General features: G+C 41.8%; 1 pseudogene; it reads right to left on the bottom strand.

Annotated features, from left to right (window-relative positions):
• Positions 1 to 735: 735 nt before the first annotated feature.
• LOC138154584 (solute carrier family 2, facilitated glucose transporter member 5-like) overlaps positions 736 to 7,732 on the bottom strand; it is a 30,707-nt pseudogene continuing 23,710 nt past the window's right edge.

Here is a 7,732-nt window from a genome sequence, read left to right as displayed (position 1 = left end):
GCACCATACCCAGAAATAACTGGCTATGTAATCTTGAGCAAGTTACTTAACCCTGATTGCTTAAAAAAAAAAAAAAGAAAGAAGTATGTCTCAACACAAAATAATCATCTGCTTTAATGAATACATAGAAACAATGAGAGTTCTTTTTGACAAATAACATAAACGACTAAGGTTAGAATGGGCTGTTTCAACCCTTTCTCTACACATTCATTTAGTTGAAGTATCCATACTCATCAGTCTGCCTCAGTGTGTTTTGTGTTTGTGACATCCCATATTCTAAGAGTGATGTTTCCAGGGCAGAATGTGATAGGAAGGAGGAAATTGGTTCTAGCAGGGTACTCACAGGCCCCTAAAGGTTCCCAGACTTTGCTCCAATCATCTTGTCATGGTGACTTTTTAAATATAAAACTTAGTATTATAAGAAATATATATTATATTACATATTCTATATTATAGTATTATGAAGAGGCTGTTGCCCAAGCCAAGCTGAAGAGCTGCTTTGAGTCCTGACTTAGACTCAGTGAATGCCTGACCCAAAGGAAGATCTGTTTTTTCAGAATTTTCACCCAAGAGTGAATGGGTATTCCCAGTTTACCAGAGGTACCTGGAGGTTTGACCAACAAACAGTCTGTACAAAAGCAGGCCTATTTGTGGAACAGCTGGAAAAATAAAAGGAAGGGGCTGGTGTAGGTCAGATAAAAATGTACCACCAAATGGCTACAGAATAGTGGGAGGCTAGAAGTTGGAAGATTTCTCTTTTTGTGGCTGAACTTCTGACATCTTATTGATCTTGGCAAAAATGTCATTGATTTCCATAAACGTCTTAGACTTGGTCTCTGGGACGATGAAGTAAAGCAAAGATGATGAAGCTGAAGGCACCAAGACCCTTCTGTGGGGATAGAAGTGAAGTCAAACAAGTGAGGAAGCATTTATTTATTTAGATTTAAAAAAAAATTTAGTTTTCAACATCCACTTTTTTTAAGATTTTGAGTCATAGGGATAGCTAGGTGGCTCAGTGAATAAAGCACCGGCCCTGGAGTCAGGAGGACCTGAATTCAAATCCAGCCTCAGACACTTAACACAAGACTTTATTTAACAAGACAACACACTAGCCGTGTGACCTTGGGCAAGTCACTTAACCCAGTTGCCCTCCAAAAAGAAAAAAAAAAGATTTTGAGTTCTAAATTTTTCCCCCTTCTCCTTCCCCTCTCCTCAAGATGGCATACAACCTGATATAGGCCATAAATGTACAAATAATCATATTAAACATGTTTCCACATTAATCATGTTGTGAAAGAAGTATCAGAACAAAAGGAAAAAAACCATGAGAAAGAAAAAAAAAGAGAGAAAATAGTATGCTTTCATCTGCATCCAGACTCCATAGTTCTTTTTCTGGATGTGGAGAGCATTTTCCATCATGAGTCTTTTGGAATTGTCCTGGATCCTTGTATTGCAGAAAAGAGGTAACTAGAGGTGGGAAACCTGCAACCTTGAAGCCACATGTAGCCCTCTAGGTCCTCAAGTGTGGCCCTTTGACTGAATCCAAACTTCACAAAACAAATCTCTTTGTTGATATTATTGTTATATTATATATTATTATATTATACTATATTATATTTAATAAGCCTTTTATTAAGGGGATTTGTTCTGTGAAGTTTGGATTCAGTCAAAGGGCCACACTTGAGTACCTAAAGGGCCACATGTGGCCTTGAGACTGCAGGTTCCCCACCGAGGCCTCTTAGTCTATCAAAGTTGGTTATTGCACAATGTAGCTATTACTATATACAGTGTTCTCCTGGTTCTACTCACTATGCTCAGCATCAGTTCATATAAGTCTTTCCAGGTTTTTCTGAAATTCACCTGCTCATCATTTCTTATGGAACAATAGTATTCCATTACATTCATATATCACAGCTTGTTCAGTCATTCCCCAGTTAGATGAGCATTCCCTTCAATTTCCAATTCTTTGCCACCATAAAAAGAGCTGCTATAAAATTTTTGTATATGGATCCTTTTTCCTTTTTTATGATCTCTTTGAGATACAGATGTAGTAGTGGTATTGCTGGATCAAAGGGGCTGTGTAGCCATGTAAGCATAATTCCAAATCTGAGCAAGCATTTATTAAGCACCTACTATGTACCAGGCACTGGGCTAAACTCTGGGGAGACAGAAAAAGTCAAAAGACAATCTCTAATCTCAAGGAACTCACAGTCTAACAGGGGAGACAATGCGCAAATGAAACATAAACAAGGTATATAGAGGATAAATTCGAGATAATCTCATAGGGAAGGCCCAAGAATTAAAAGAGAATCAGGAAAGGCATCTTAGAGAAAGTGGGATTTTAGCAGGGACTGGAAGAAAGCCAGGGAAGGCAGGGGGTGGATGGAAATGAGGAGGCAAGATTTCATGCTTGGGAGACAACTGGAGAAAAGGCCCAGAGAAGTGGAGTATCTTATTAGAATTACAGAGTATATGGGAAGGTGGTTGAGTATCACAAGGTTTTAAGGACACTGGAAAGGTAGGAAGTGTCCAGGTTATAAAGGGCTTGAAAAGTTGGAGAATTGGGATGGCTAAGTGGTGCAGTGAATAGAACACCAGCCCTGGAGGCAGAAATCTGGCCTCAGACACTTAATACTAGCTGTGTGACCTTGGGCAAGTCACTTAAACTCAATTGCCCTCACTTCCCCCCTCCAAAAAGCAGAAAACAAAACAAATAAAATTCGGAGAATTTTGTTTTTGATCCTTTAGGCAAAATAGGGAATGAACAGAGTTTTCTGAATGGGAACATAGTAACTGTTTCCCCCAGTATTCTTCACTAACAACTTAGAGATCTGGCATTCAGTCTCTCAACTTTTTTTTTTCAAATGAAGACCACCTTTTCTCTCTTTCACCTCAACCCCTCCATCATTCATTGCAAAAGCAAGAAAAACAAAACTGTTACAAACATATATGGTCATTTCTTACAGCATAATAGTATTCCACCACTTTCATATACCACAACTTGCTTAGCCAACGCCCAATTCAGAGGTTTCCAAACTTATTTGGAAAATAAAAAAAAAGTTACTCAGTATCCCCATGGAAATCTACTTTCTTTAATCCTTTAACAGTGTTTTTTTTTAATTTGTATCATTTTAAAAATATGTAAAATTTTTAAATAACACATCTTAAATTTAATAATTTATTATGAACTTGTGGGTTTTTTCCTGCATTGAAATTTTGGTGATATAATGTTGCATCATGTAACCATATTGTAAGCAAGTCATTACATGCACATATTCCTGATGTTGCATACTGGACTTCCTTACATTGTGCAACAGGCTTTCCTGCCAACACTTGCTTGTCTGTTGGCAGACTTGACCAGTGATTGGTTAAAACTCACATTTTGTGTGTTTCTTTGGAAAATAATGTAATCACTACAACTTTAACTCTGTTACACAAAAGATGAAACATGTACAAACGGTTTTTCAAAATTTTTCTTCTTGTGTTTCCACTGCTTCTTTATTCAATACCCCCCGAATTGTACCTGAGGCTACTACTACCCCCCTGGATCATTCCGGTGCCCCCAAGGGAGTGGTATCACCCACTTTGGGAACCTCTGGTCCAATTGAAGAGAACCCTTCCCTCCCATTTTCCAATTATTAGCCTCCACAAACAGAACTAGAAGTCAATTTTTACTTAACAACTAGCCTCTATTCCCAAATACAGGCTTCTGCATAGATCCCAGAATGCCTCTCCTAAGGCACCCAGGTCTGACTAAGTCACTGCCCTGTTCAAAGATGTCCAGGACTTCCCTATTGCTGCTAGGCATTGAAAACCCTCTGTAATTTGGCTGCCTTATGGGCCTTCTTGCATCTCAATTCCTGTGCCTCCCTTCGATCAGGCCCTTTCACTGATTCACATTCCTGGCTTTCCATCTCTAACCTGTGTGCATTTGCATTAGCTGCTATATGCACCTAGAAGGTATAACATCCCACATCCTATAAGATGACGAAGCAGGGATGGGTTCCATTTTAGGGGGTGTGCCCAAATGAGGAGAGCCCCAATCCATTTACTCTCATGTCAATTCTATACAATGTTAACTTAAGTTCCTGTTTTATGCTGAGAACTGTGCTAGATGCAAGGTATCTGAACTGACAGTTTTACCTCCTAAAGTTTTTGTCAATTGGTTTCCCTCCTACCTGAATCAAAGGGAAGATCAGTCCCATGCTGACAATGGAGAGGACAGTGCTTCCAACCATAAATACAGCTGGTCAGGAGGACTACAGGAAGATTTCAGCAATAATCAGTGAAAGAGTAGGACCTGGGAAAGGAAAGGATAGATGAGTGACAACAGGGTGGTGGGACTCATTTGCCTGTCATTCCATTTCCATGTCAGAGGAGGGGGAAGGCCCTAGAACAATGGTGGGGAACCTGCAGCAGACTCCCCACCTCTTCTTTAGAACATTGGTACAGATGAGGAAAAGCCCTCTACTAAGTGAGCCAGAGTGAGATTTTTACTTGAAAACATCATTTTTAGAAGAGGGTTGGGCACCATAGAACATGGTAGCCAAATGGTCAACCACAAAACCAATAAAGCATGTTCCCTGGCTCAAAATGCCCAGGTGTATGCATCTCATCACTATGTTAATTGAATCATTCTGCACCACATCTCTGTGAGATGAAGATAGGTCAGAGAATGATGAGAAAAAACTGATAATTATATTGCATTTCCATATATTATCTCATTTGGCCTTTACAACAACCTACAGGTTGTTGATCCTATAGGTATTATTATGCCTGTTGTACAGGTGATGAAATTGAGGCAGATATGGCAACTTATTCTGGTCAAATAGCTAGTAAGTGTTGGAGGAGGGATTTGAACGTGAAACATTCTGTCCATTATGTCAAGGGGCCAGCCCAATATTGAATATCTGTATTAATGGTAGACACTGTAATGTTTTCAAAGGACCTCTCTATAGTATACTCAGTGGCCCTCTCTGTAACAATCTCCAGGTAATGTTGTCAGGGGACCCTCTGTCATGTACTCTATAGGCCACCATGTGATGTTTTCAGTGAGCTCCTCTATCACATTCTTAATAGGCCACTCTGTCATGTGCTCAACAAGCCCCTCTCTAACTACTTGGTGGACTCACCCCAGAAGTTCCTGGGATAGAAGTTATATCAAAAGGATTTAGCAGGTTACCTTGACTGGAGAGTAATTATTGCACTCCTTAGATACTGACTTGGTCTAATAGCATGCCCTGTGACATAGGTGATCACACAAACAATGCTGAGAAAAGAAAATCACCATCATCAGGTGTATGGCAGAACAAAGGAATGCAGGATGCAGAAGGGGAAAGGAAGACAAGGTCCAGGGGAATCCTGGAATTTCATTCCACTATACAAACTATACATATAAACATGATATTTATAAACTGCTTAGGGGGGTTATCTTACTACTTGGGCTGTGGGGGGATCTGGACAGACTTTATGTAATTTTCAATACAGATAGCTGTAGGAGAAGAATCCACTGGATGCTCCATGGGCTGCCTCTTTGGGGATGTTTTAGAACTGTAGTAGATTTAAGATTGGAAGGGTCCTTCCTACACAAAAAAAAGAACTGGGAGAACCCTTAGAACATAGAATATCAGAACTAGGAGGGACTTGAGAATATTTTTACAAATGAAGAAATTAAGGCTCAGAGAGTTTCATAGGATCACAAATTTGGAGCTGGAAGGAATCATAGAGGCCAGCAAAACCGATCCCTTAATTTTACAGATGAGTAAACTGAGACCCATAGAGGTAAAAGGACTTGACCATGTTCAAACAGCTAGGATGGGAAAATGGAGGGGCAACGAGAGGGAAGCAAGACTGACAATGTTTTGGGGGCAGAGATGAGTGTCCATGCCCCATTCTACAAGGCCAAACTCTTAAAAAAAAACCAAACAAACTCAGGGCCTTATGACTCCCTACCTGGAGTGAAAGGGCTACTGTTAACACAACACACGCCAGGAAGCAGATGGTGAAGCCGATCAGGATAAGCAGTCTCCTCTCTAAGAGCTCCACAATGAAGACCTGAAGGAGAAAGAACCACAAATGGTCAAGGTCATGGTCCAGAAGCTGGGACACCCCTGGGGGCAGCCCTGGGCAGGTCAGGAGCAGGTCCAATCCCAGCAGGAGGCACCAGCCCAGGAAGCGCCACACCCACCTGGCACTCATGCCTCTTTTACTTTGGGAAGAGGAGCCAAGAGACTCTGAAGACAGACCCAGGAAACATGGGAGGGAGGCTGGTTGTGGTGCTACCTGCCTGCAGTCTCTACTGCTGGGAAGGCAGAAGCTGCCAGATTGCTTGAGCTCAGGAGTTCTGAGCTGTATGCGGTAGGACCAAAGCTGATGAATCTGGCACCAAGATGAGAGTGGGAGAATAAGAGGCTATGTAAGGAAGGGCAAATCATCCCAGATCAGAGACAGAGCAGGCTGAAGCTTCCAGGCCAGGCAGCAATGGAATCAGGCCTATGAGTGGACACTATACTTCTGGCAGAAAGAGAGGGGGAGAGAGAGAGAGACAGAGAGAGAGAGAGAAGAAAGAGAGAGACAGAGGGAGAGAGAGAGAGAGAGAAGAAAGAGACAGAGGGAGAGAGCAAGAGCGAGAGAGAAGAGAGAGATAGAGAGACAGAGAGAGACAGAGACACAGAGAGAGACAGAGACAGAGAGAAAGAGAGAGAAGACAGAGAGAGAGAAGAGACAGAGACAGAGAGAGACAGAGACACAGAGAGAGACAGAGACAGAGAGAAAGAGAGAGAAGACAGAGAGAGAGAAGAAAGAGAGAGACAGAGACAGAGAGAGAGACAGAGAGAGACAGAGACAGAAAGAGAGAGACAGAGACACAGAGACACACACACACACACACACAGAGAGAGAGAGAGAGAGAGAGAGAGAGAGAGAGAGAGAGAGAGAGAGAGAGAGAGAGAGAGAGTCCAACAAATCTCCAAAAGAAATAAATGGGAACACCAACCTAGATCCCAAGGACAAGATATCAGTTTGACCAATGTGATTCAGAGTATTTCCATCTCTAGTGGCATTTGAATCCTGAAAACTAGAAACCCCAGGCTAGATGACAAGTACTTTTCTTTTTTTTAGCCACTAACAAGGGTTTCTTCACCATGACTTGGCTGCCAACCACCATGGAGCTGGATGAGTTGAAGGTGGCCTGCCAGATGCCTGGCTACCCATGGATCAGACTGATTGACTAGGTTTTTGTTTCAGACCCAGCATTTGGAAGGCACTGAATTTCATGAGTGGGGAGACCATTTGCAGTCCTCAGTTTATCTTCCATTTAGACCATGTATATTTTGTGTGGACAAAGTTATTTGCATGTTGTCTCTCCCAGTAGAATGTCAATTCCTTGAGGGCAGGGGACAGGGACTGTATTTTTGTCTCTCTTTGTAACCCCGGCACTTAGTACAGTGCCTGACACATAGTAGGCACTTAATAAATGCTTATTGACTGACTAGCTTCAGCAACAGAGAAACAATAAACCCAGTAACTATAGCAAGAATTGGCTAAGGTAGCAAGCTACCAGATGGCAGCCAGAGCAAATTTTTCTTCCTGACCCCTCAGCAGGGGCATCTCCTATGATTCCTGGGGTGTGTCTCCCCAATCCCATTCCTCCACTAAGGGGGATTTTCTGCCACTTGCCCCAAATGCAAAAATTCCTTGTTTCAGCTAGGATTAGTACGTCATTAGTGTCATA

This window comes from Petaurus breviceps, unplaced genomic scaffold, assembly GCF_028583685.1.
Source record: "Petaurus breviceps papuanus isolate PSGF00001 unplaced genomic scaffold, PetGlider_PUasm1.0 91041, whole genome shotgun sequence".
NCBI lineage: Eukaryota > Metazoa > Chordata > Mammalia > Diprotodontia > Petauridae > Petaurus > Petaurus breviceps.
This window is presented reverse-complemented; position numbering and strand designations above follow the sequence as displayed.